The sequence below is a fragment of the Dendrobates tinctorius genome, unplaced genomic scaffold (assembly GCF_039654945.1).
Source record: "Dendrobates tinctorius isolate UK_male_01 unplaced genomic scaffold, ASM3965494v1 ptg000004l, whole genome shotgun sequence".
Lineage (NCBI taxonomy): Eukaryota > Metazoa > Chordata > Amphibia > Anura > Dendrobatidae > Dendrobates > Dendrobates tinctorius.
In genome coordinates this window covers 32,363,175-32,375,231 of record NW_027361672.1, presented here as the reverse complement: position 1 = coordinate 32,375,231, position 12,057 = coordinate 32,363,175, and the positions used below count along the sequence as shown (strand labels likewise).

The following is a 12,057-nucleotide window of genomic DNA, read 5'->3' as shown; positions in this document are numbered from 1 at the left end:
GTAACCCCCTCATAGAATATAATGAAGCCACCATACAATATAATCTAGCCTCCCACAGAATATAACACAGCCCACTCATATAGTATAATGTAGCCCCCTCATAGAGTATGATGCAATCACCCCTCATAGAATATAATAAATATAATACAGCCCCCAATAGAATATAATGAAGCTCCCCATAGAATATAATACAGCCCACCTCCCCACAGAATAAAACATAACCCCATCAAAGAGTATGATGCAATCCTCCCTCATAGAATATAATACAGCCCCCTATAGAATATAATACAGCCCACCTCCCCATAGAATATAATGTAGCACCCCATAGTACATAACACAGCCTCCCCCATAGAATATAATGTACCCCCATAGTATATAACACAGCCTCCCCCATAGAATGTAATGCACCCCCATCGTATATAACACATCCTCCCCCATAGAATATAATGTACCCCCCATAGTATATAACACAGCCTCTTCACCCCCATAGTACATAACACAGCCTCCTCCCCCATAGTATATAACACAGCCTCCTCCTCCCCCACAGTATATAACACAGCCTCCTCCTCCCCCCATAGTACATAACACAACCCCCCACACACAAATAGCGCCACAGTCCAGTACTCGGATATTTTAAAAGAAAACACAATCCTCACCTCTCCTCATGCCCCGCCCTGCTCCCGTCTCCGTTCTCAGAGGCTGCACTGCAGTCTGCCTGGCACACAGTGGGTGCACGATGATATGACATCATCGAGCACCTGCAGTGTCAGAGGGGAGTGATGGAAGAGGGAGCGTGCTTTGAACTCTACTGGCGTCTTTGACACCGGTATAGTTCAATTCAGCGGCGGCGGGAGACGTCGCTGGCAGCATGTGGGCCCCCTGCCTCACAGACCCCATAGCGGCTGCGTGATGTGCCACTAGCTGGGGCCCTGGTGGAGCGGGGACCCTAAGCAGCTGCCTAGTTTGCCTGCTGCTAACGCCGGCCATGAGTGACACAAATATGGTTTACTAAGCAGATATCTAAGCAACACTCAGTATAGGTATATATACAGACAGGCATATTTACCAGAGCTCCAACCTGCAACAGTGGACCCCCTTGACGCACGTTTCAGCAGTTATTCCTTCCTTTTATTTCTAAATAAATTGAAAATATAAACATGAAAATTGTGAGATGCATTTGTATTCAGCCCCTCTGAGTGACTACCTTGCAGGATCACCTTGTGCTACAATTACTGCTGCAAGTCTTTTAGGGTATGTCTCTACCAAGTTTGCACATCTAGATGCTAAAAATGTTGCCCATTCTTCCTTGCAAAATAGCTCTATCTCAGTGAGATAGAGAACGTCTGCTAATAGAAATTTTTGAGCATTGTCACGGATTCTCAATGGGATTTTAGTCTGGACTGTTTTGATCTAAGCTATTCCATTGTAACTCTGGCAATATATTTAGAGTCAATGTCTTGTTGGGAGGTGAACCCACTCCCCTCCCTCAAGTCTTTTACAGCCTTAAACAGGTTTTCCTCCCAGATTGCCCTGTATTTAGCTTCATTCATCTTCCCATCAACTCTGACCAACTTCCCTGTCCCTGTTGAATCAATGAAAGCATCCCCACAACATGATGCTGCCCCCACCATGTTTTGATGATGAAGATGGTGTTTTCAGGATTATGTTCAGTTTTAGTTTTACACCACACATAGCTCTTTGCATTTAGCCTTAAAAGTTCTACTTTGGTCTCATTTGACCAGAAGACCTTGTTTCACATAATAGCTGTGTCCCATACATGACATGTGAAAAAAGTTACCTGGTCAGATGAGACCAAAGTAGAACTTTTGGGGATAAATGCTAAGCATTATATGTGGCAGTAAAATTTGGCTGCGTACCCATGATCAGTAATACTAGCGTTCTGGACATTGTACACCAGAAGCACAGTGGATGGGATTAATAGAAATCTCATGCCCATTGTGCTTCTTTTTCATGCAGAGTTTCCCATAGACTTGCATTAGATGAGAAAAATCAGCAGCTAAAAAAAACAGAACATGCATTGTAAGTGCCTTTACACAGGTGTTATTTAATAAACAAACAATTTAAAAAAATGACACGGGCTCTCACCCTATTTTCATAACTAGCCAAGGTAAAGCAGACAGCTGGGGGTTTATATTATCAGGCTGGGATGGTCCCTGATTATTGGGCTCGTCCCAGCCTAAAAATACAAGCCTGCACATTAGATGCGCCAATATCAGTCGCTTTGCCCAGCTCTTCCCGATTGCCCTTAGGCAGTGGCAATCGGGGTAATGGTTTATGAGGTTGATGAAAACTGTGACTTGTCAAAATTCACAGCTGCCGTCAAGCCCTGGGGTTAGTAATAGAGAGGTGTCTACCATATACCTCCATTACTAACCCGGTAGTAAAAAATAAAAACACACACACAGAAAAAAAAAACATTTTATTGAATAAAGAAACCCTCACACTATCCCTCTGTAACAATTATGTGGGTACTATGAAATCTGATTGCATGGGATAAAACGAATCTGAGACCAAAGCTGAGGCAAACAAGTGTATTTAACAAAGTAAGAAGTGGAAACAAAACTAACCGAGATCTTCCTGCAATTGTAACGAAGTGCATAACACAATATAGAGATGTTCAATAAACTGAATAGTGGGGCGCGACCACTAATACGAACCAGTCCGGCAGTAATATGACGCAGGAGTGCACATGACACATAAACATGGAAGTCCAGCAATAATGTGAGTGTGAATGCATACACAACTTAAACGTGGAAGTCCAGCAACAATATGAGTGAGAATGCACACAGCACTTAAACGTGGAAGTCCAGCAATACACGGGTGGAGCCTTAGTAGAAGGTCTCTAAATGTACCTTTTGGGCTAAAAAGTTCCGCTCAAGTCCACCACCACAGCCCAAAAGACACAGTCCAGGAAGAGATAATGGTGTCAGAATTTCTTACTGACCACAGCAGTTCCAGAGGCGAGTAGCTCCACACCAGAAGTCCATACAATAGGTAATCCCGATCAGAATCAAGGAGCAGTACAGATGACTGAAGGCAGCAGAACGTAGAGAGGTAGAGCACCGAGTAACAAGCAGCAGCAGCAAAGAGTCCAGAAGAAACCGGGAGAAGCTCAGGAGCCAACAGCAACAAAATACTCAGGCAAAGAGGATCTCCTGACTCGGACTAAAATAGCAGGACAGACAGGATGTTCAAGGGCAGGGTGAAGTACCAGACTCCATCTTGTTCAAGGGAAAAACAGGCTCCAAGGAACATCCGGAACCCTTACACCCTCATTCACCAATTTATTGAAAAAAATAAAAAATAATCCTATACAGGTCCAAAGTAATCCACCGAATCCAATGTAGTTCACAAAAGTATACCTGAAAAATATAAAAAGACATAAATAAAACAAGAGACATTACCTCGTTCACCAATTTATTACCCAAACTGTTCCCATGAAGTTCCGCTGTAGTTCACGTTACTTGAGTCTTGCTCCAGCGACTGTGAATAGCAGTAAAGTGACTGCTATTCACAGGCCACCGGGTACTGACTACAATGCTCATCAGAGAAGCCAGGTCTCACTGACCTCAGAATTTAGAAACATTCAAGGGGTTAGGGTTACTTTTACAAGCCACTGTACATAAGTACATGACTAAACAGCTTTTCCAAAGTTTAGTGGTCATTCTATAGAACAGCAAAGGCTGCTATATGCTTATGTATAACAATGCGATATGACTAGCGTATAACTAGTAACAGTATCTGATGGAAAACACAGGTCAGTAAACACTGGATATTATCAACTGGACAATACATTGACTCAGAATATGCTACTAGATTGGATTTATTGAGTTCATACTTCAGTTTATCATTTCCCAGACTAATTTGAGTTTTGCTTCTGGAACTCTTTAGTGCAGAGAAAAGAATATAACTGCACTCAAGAAATAGAATTACTGGAAACAGAATCTTTTAATAGTTTACTGCATTTAGCACCCAGCTAATATCCCCCAAGGACAGTAGATACAACATCATGTGAAAATCTGAATCCTAATAAAAATAGGAAGCCTAAATATATTGGGGGTTTCTCTTCAGGGTATTTTAATCTTTGTAAATTGGCACAATGTACTATTTTTTCTGTATTGTCAGTTAACAAAAATCATCAAATGCTCCAGTGTTTTAAGTGCCTGAACTACAGGAAATATCTAGTCAGCAATACAACCACAAAGAAAAATAATATTAAAGCCCTGTTCACACTACATTTCTGCAGTGAATTTGGGTTATTTCATCTGAATCCCTCTAAAAATTGAGCCATAGACAGCAATCACACAAATGGAGTTCAAGTGTACGCTATTTGTATTTTTTTTTTCTGATCTTTCCATTTGCTCAAGGGGGCACAGAAATGTAGAATCACCGAATGCATGGCAAAAATGTAGTATGGACAGTGGCTAAAACTTAAAAGATTTAGAAAGTTACAATGTGATTCCTAGCTCGAGTCTCATAATAGAATGAGGTGTTCAAGGCATATGTAGTAGAATTGTAGTGGAATACTCAGAAGAATCACTGCGTGACTGCATCATGAGGAAAGAAGCACTCTTCCCATCAATGTTTTATCCTCCTAATATATTGCAGTCATCCTATTATATAGCACTGTGTGCTTACAATTGTTCGCTTTACCTTTCTACCGGGCTAATTCTTCTCTTTTCATTAGGGCTATGCCATCATATGATTAAAATGGCAACAATAGGAAATTTTTCCTATTGGTTCATTTTGATCACTGTGATAGACCCTATACTATTTTTTTTTATAGTAAATCAACCCCCCCATTATCACCCCCTTAGTTAGGTATAAATAATAAAATTAAAAAAAATATTTATTTCCATTTTTCAATTAGGGTTGGGGCTAGAGCTAGGGTTAAGGTTGGGCTAGGGTTAGGATTGGTCTAGGGTTAGGGTTGGGCTAGGGTTGGGGCTAGGTTTAGGGTTGAGGCTAGGGTAAGTGTTGGGGCTAGGGTTAGGGTTTGGCTAGGGTTAGGGTTGGGCTATGGTTAAGGTTGGGGTTAGAGCTAGGGTTAGGGTTGCCTGCCATCTAGATGTAGCTGAGCTTACTGGTCGTGGGACAAATGGATTAAAAACAGCTCTGCGGAAAGGTGAGGAATTTTGTTGTTTTTTTACCTCTTTTGCAGTTGATGAGGGCATCGGGTAAGAATGATTTAATTAAGAATACTAAAGGAGTCTGTGTCTTTCTTTCAATTAAAGGACTTTTTTCTGGGTGTGTGTTTTCTTACAATGTGACTATGGGGTTAGTAATGGGGGCATCTTATTGACAAAGGTGACATCAACCCCTCAACTATCACCCGACTTGTCACCACTACAGGGCAAGTGGGAAGAGGGAGGCTAAGTGCTAGAATTGGCGCATCTTAGAGATGTGCAATTTCTGGTTCAACTAAAAACTGATCTTTTTATTCTGGGGGGCAGTATCCATGGCCCCTTCCTAGGCTATTAATATCAGCCCGCAGCTGTTTGCATAGCCTTTGCTGGTTATTAATTATAGGGGAACCCTACGTCTTTTTTTAGGGTCCCCATTTTAATAGCCAGAAAAGGCTAAGTATACAGTTGTGAGCTGATATTAATAGCCTGGGAAACTCCATGGGTATTAACCCCTTCAAAGGCTATAACCATTGACCCCCCCAACTGTCGGCTTTCCCTCTGCTGTTTATGAAATTTGTGCGGGAGCCCACGCCATTTTTTTCATAAAAATAATCTTTTATTAATTAAATACATGTACAGTAAGCTGAACACACACTGTACTAATTGTTTTTGTTACATACATCTATATATCTACCTATTCTATTTGTATCTACTGTATGTAATCCATCTTTTCTATTCTGTTGGCTCCTGAAGTGATTTTACGGTACATGGCACATGAATTGCCGGATTTTCTTGTATCTATCTCTCTATCTATGCAACATAAATACATATATATATATATATATATATATATATATGTGTGTCACTGACATCTATATACAGTATCTATGTAAAAATACAATAACCAAGGTATATATGAGCATCTGATATATAAAATCATGGGCCACCACCAGCCACAGAGGGGAGGTAGTAAAGATATACAAATCTATTAATCAAGAGGCATATAGTATATTAATGGGAAACAGAGGCAAAAATCAAACGTATATAACAAAGCTACACCAAAGGAGCCTGTGTCACCTCTGAAAGAGGTGTCGGCTATATAGATAAATGTCTATAATTCATACACATAGAAAGAGCCACAATGACCTAATATATTGCCTATAACATATGGTGTGCTTAATAAGACTAATACCAACCGTTGCCATAAGCCCACATTATAATTAGCAGGGAAATAATCATTCCCACAAAGGGGCTTAACTATCACCCACGCAAAAGGGGTTAAAAACCCCAAACCAACATTACCTCAGCAAGACCCTCAAATGACCGGGTAGTCCAGGTGTCACCCCAACGCGGAAGGAGCGAACGGCTTCTTTCAGAGGTGACACAGGCTCCTTTGGTGTAGCTTTGTTATATACCTTTGATTTTTGCCTCTGTTTCCCATTAATATACTATATGCCTCTTGATTAATAGATTTGTATATCTTTACTACCTCCCCTCTGTGGCTGGTGGCGGCCCAGTGTGTGTTTAGGCACTGCTGCACTTTAGTCTGCAATTTGCACATGTCCTCTTCTTGTCCTTTTTGTGTCCTTTTCTAATAAAGAAATATAAATATGATGATACAGGATCTTTTGGTCGTATTTTTGTGGTCTCCACATTCATGTTTACAGTATCTATGTATTCTATGTGCATATATCTATTCTATCTATTCTATTCTAACCTGTCATGCTGTGATTTTACTGTGCGCGGCAGATGAATTGCCGGCTTTTAGTCTGTCTATGTAAAAGCTCATGTTAAAAATCGCATTGTAATTGGATAGTAATCGTACTGCATTCGGATGCAGATCGGATGCTAGGTGTGAAAAATCAGATTGTACTCGCATTACACTTGTGCAACTCTCGGCAGGGAGACTCGAATCAATTTTTCATACGTTTAGGGTGAATCCGGCATAAGAACATCTATTTCTGAGGTCTGCTAGCCTCAATGTCACGACTCAGCTGTCAGGAGACTAGGAGTTCCTTCACTGTCCCTACCACCAGGGGCACCCTAGCTTGTCCTATTCCCCGGGATACTTCTGAACGTGAAGATCTCGGGGCTGCCACCATTGCCTTATCTCCTAAATCAGCCCTCCATCTGTTCTCCTACCCCACCTAGGGAAAAGGGGTGCTACTGTGTACAACAGTACACCAACCCGATGAACAAGGCAAGACAAACAAAGGTAAACTGAAATACCAAGCATACAAATATTCACTCACATATAACAGAGGAATGCATTGGGGAGCGGAGGATGGGGGAATAATAAAAGTAAGAGGAGGGAACGGAATTATCACATTTACAAAGTACGCAACAGTCACAGATAACTCCTCCAAACTCCTTATATAAACACCTCTCCACCTAGCCATACAGCAAAAGCTAGCTCTGACATGGGTTTGAATCAGGACCCAGATTATAAAGGGGATGGTAACCGAACTCAGGTGAGAGTTCATACTCCCAGAGCTCCCAACATGGCCGATAAACCCCTGTTCTGCCAAAAGAAATAAACACCATTTAAGAAGGAGAAGTGCTTCTTTTCTGCACAGGAGTAGTAACAATCAGACACTTCAGTCTTCTGGCTCCTCTCTGTTGCAGTAGCCCCGTGACACTCCAGTTGCATATAGAACATGTGGGGTAACATCTGCCATTTTGGAAAGACATTTCCCAACAGTGCAGATTCTCTCAGAGCGCTAGGATTAACAGCAATTCCTAAAAAGTGTACTTTGGGTCTTGTAGAAGCACGTTATCTGAAGTATGTAATAGGAAAAGGAGTGATAAAACCTCAGGCAAATAAAGTAAAAATTTCCCGTAGCCATTAAAAAAATTGAGAGCTTTTAAAGGACTAAGAGATACTGCAACCAAATTGTGCTCTTTTTGAGACCTTACCAAGGGAAATAAATGAGTTATTGCCAAATTTCCATGCTAAGGTTGAGGGGGCATTTAAAAAATAGAAATACCGTATATTCTCTGTACCCAAACCCTCATTCTTACATCTGATATCAGGAAGCCTCTGATGTGGGATTTGGGTCAGGTAATTTTACAGGAAGTTGGGGGAGAACACCTTTTGACATATCTGAGCAGGAAGCCTATAACCACTGAAAAATTCCGTAATATTGTCGAATGTGAATATCCTTTTAGCTCTGGAGACACAAGATTGTTTCTTAGATTACAAAATTAAAAATTTTCAGCTGAGAAAAGGTCAGGCACACCGTAAGGAAATGGAGAAGGTCTGTCCAGTACATGCTTCTTGATGGATAAAAATGATGGTATGTGAGATGACAGGATAAGTGGTTGGAGACAGCTATTTCCCAAGATTCCTCTCAAATGCGTATTATGCTCTAGGAACTAGACTTCTCATCTAGGCAAAACTAGGTGAGGTATAGTTTGCTAAGGGTATTTGATAAGTCTTATTTTTAGGCCATGAATTTATGGAATTATGCCTGGAATTTATGAAATTAGACCCGGAATGTATGGAATGATAGCTGATTTGGCAGCAGGGCCTGCTATTACTTTCCTGGCCTCGATGAAGGCTAACCATAAACAGCCAATCTATGTGAGCGCTGCTCATGTAGGCATGGACGCAAATGTAAACTGGAAAAGATTGAAAGATTTATTTAAAAATAAACAAAAAAATAAGGCGTTTCATTGCAGGATTCATACCTTCTTCAGCTTCAATAAAGACAAACACATTCATTTATACTGAATAGAAGATTACGAAGCTTGTTAAAAAAGGCTTTACATTGGACAATACGAAAACATGGTCATTACTAACTTCTGGTGATACCAATTAATTACCGTAAATGTAATATGGCTACCATAACACTCCTGCAGAAGTTCAGAAGCAGCAGAGAGTGGTACATATTTACTATACCGCAACCACAGAAACCCATGAAACATAGAATCATAGAATCGTAGAGTTGGAAGGGACCTCCTGGGCCATCTGGTCCAATCCCCTGCTCAAAGCAGGATTCATTAAATCATCCCAGACAGATGTCTGTCCAGCCTCTGTTTGAAGACTTCTATTGAAGGAGAACTCACCACCTCTCGTGACAGTCTGTTCCACTCATTGATCACTCTAACTGTTAAAAAGTTTTTTCTAATCTCTAATCTGTGTCTCCTCCCATTCAGTTTCATCCCATTGCTTCTAGTCTTTCCTTGTGCAAATGAGAATAAAGATGATCCTTCTACAATGTGACAGCCCTTGAGATATTTGTAGACAGCTATTAAGTCTCCTCTCAGACTTCTCTTCTGCAAGCTAAACATTCCCAAATCCTGCAACCTTTCCTCATAAGACAAGGTTTGCAGACTGGTCACCATTCTGGTCGCTCTTTTCTGAATTTGCTCCAGTTTGTTGATGTCTTTTTTAAAATGTGGCGCCCAAACTGGACACAGTATTCCAGATGAGGTCTGACCAAAGAGGAGTAGAGGGCAATAATGACTCCACGTGATCTAAACTGTATGCTTCTGTTAATACATCCTAGAATTGCATTTGCCTTTTTTGCTGCTGCATCACACTGTTGACTCATACTCAATCTGTGATCTATTAGTATACCCAAGTCTTTTTCACATGTGCTAATACCAATATACAAATCTACAAAAATTAAACCATATAACATAGGCAGGACCACCCAACAGTACAAAGAAAAGGTGAAAAAATGTGAATTTGGAAATGTGAAAAAATGTCTGTATTCGGAAATCCAAAATAAAAATAATTTAGTGGGTGTGGAACACCTAAAAAACTATAACAAACCTAAAAAGCGCAGTAACAAAAAGGTTCATAATTTTGACCTAAATGTTACTACGAGGGATGGGCGAACCCAAACAGTAAAGTTCTGGGTCCGTACCAGACACCTTGCAATCATGCATGGACCTGAACATGATCTTCTCACAGAAGTCCGTGTTACTGTTCGGGTTCGGCAACTCGAACAAAGCTTGTTGAAAGGCTGCAGCACAGCCAATCAACAAGCTTTTCCAGTGTGTGCACTTCCGACCCCATTACAGGCATGCCAAGTACAGCTGACATTAACCCCAAAACCATTAACGCGCTCGCCAACACACAAGGACAAGCGGAAGAGCTGAGGCTAAGTGCCAGAATTGTCGCATCTAATGGCTGCACCATTTCTGGGGTGGTAGAAGGCTGGTGTTATTAGTTATCACAGAGGGGGCCAAAATCCATGGCCCCTTTCCAGCCTATTAATATCAGTCTGTAGCTCTCTGTTTAGCCTTTGCTCATTATTAAAGATAGAGGGGGACCCATGTCATTTTTTGGGGGGCACCTTTTTTAATAACCAGTAAAGGCTACACAGGCAGTTGTGAGCTGTTATTAAGAGGCTCTGAAGATCCATGAATATTGGCCGCTTTTCAAAATAATAAAACCATCTCACAACTGTCTGCTTTCTCTTGGCTGATTATTAAAAAAATAGGGAGGGGCACGTCATTTTTTTTCCTTTATTTATTAGTATTTTTCAGTATTTTTCATTTATTTATTAGCAATAAATAAATGAATGAATGAAAAAACACTGCGGGGCCCCCTTATTTTTAATAACCAGCAAAGGGACACCAGACATCTGCGGGCTTATAATAATAGGCTGGGAATGTCTAGGGTTATTGGGCCATTCTCAACCTACAAATATCATCCTGCAGGAGCTCGAAAAGTGGCACATCATATTTGATGCGCCAATTCTGGCACGTGACCTCATATCTTCCCAGTTGCCCTGGTGCATTGGAAATTGGGGTAATTGTTTTTGGGGTCAGTAAAGGAGAGGTGTTAGTTGGACATCCCCAGTAGTAAAAATAAATAAAACACACACACAGTATAAAAAGTATTTAAATAAAGACTCCCCCACAGCTCATACACCCATTTATGAATCAAATGATCCCACAAAGAAATCCTGATTACACATCCATCTTCTTCTTTGTCTCCTGCGTCTGTGGGTAGCAGTAAAACTATCACTATTCACAGACACCAATAGATGAATACTCTAATTAGCATCGCCTTATCTCGCTGGTATCAGCTAGGGGAGGCGACGCTGATGACAGTAGTAGTCATCAGCGTGGTGCCTGACCTTTTCACCACCGGTCACAGCTGCTGGCTCACACGCTGTCCTCTGTGATTGGTGTGTGACTTCAGTAGCTGTGATTGTTGTTGACTTCAGCAGGGTTACCGCTGGTGAGATCCAGTGTTTCTCAGGCTGTCACACAGAAGCGACAGAACACCAACCCTGGCAATAAAGATAATCTCCTACTACCCCTCACTGACATGGATGATGGGATGGATGGATCAATGAATGGATGGTGAGACATTTGAATATATTCATTTTATAAAGAAAATACATCAGGGTGTATATACTATACATTACACAGGGTATACAGCAGTGTGTGTACATACAGATGCAAGTGTGGAAATCGCAGGAACGCGGGATGTCGTCACGGACAGGAGACAGATCAAGAGTTAACAGGATTTTATTAACAACAAATATACTCCACTCGGGGAGTAGCAGGGCAGAGGGGTATAATAGGACAAAGGACGGGGCAGGGAGTTTGAACGGGGTAGGACAGGGACCAACGAAAGTTCAGAAGGAAAAGGGAAAAACTTATCAGTCTGTAGTCTTCTTGATTGCAGCGTCTTGGTGCTCCAACGGTGGCACCGACAACAGCAACACGTGACATCTAAACAAAGTCTCAGGGAAGCAGGTATATTTCCCATGCTTACAAGTGTCTAGCACGGTACTGAGTCCAGTGTGGGGAACCGCCGGCACTTAGCTTTGCACTCTGCGGCATGTGCAAGTAGCAAGTATATGGACCATAAGCTCCAAAACTATAATCCGTGGTGAAGTCAGGTTACGCGTGTCTGGGCCGCTATTAACTAACGCAGTCAGTG

The 12,057-nt window shown here is 41.4% G+C and overlaps 1 protein-coding gene and 1 long non-coding RNA gene across 2 annotated transcripts in view; one reads left to right on the top strand and one right to left on the bottom strand.

Annotated features, from left to right (window-relative positions):
* LOC141082799 (N-acetyllactosaminide beta-1,6-N-acetylglucosaminyl-transferase-like) overlaps positions 1 to 12,057 on the top strand; it is a 132,631-nt gene that overhangs the window by 91,919 nt on the left and 28,655 nt on the right. The window lies entirely within an intron of this gene.
* The window catches only part of LOC141082813 (uncharacterized), a 68,200-nt gene continuing 58,568 nt past the window's right edge, over positions 2,426 to 12,057 (bottom strand). Inside the window, exon 3 of the long non-coding RNA XR_012230590.1 lies at positions 2,426 to 3,383. This is a non-coding gene — a long non-coding RNA (uncharacterized lncRNA). The remainder of the gene's footprint in view (positions 3,384 to 12,057) is intronic.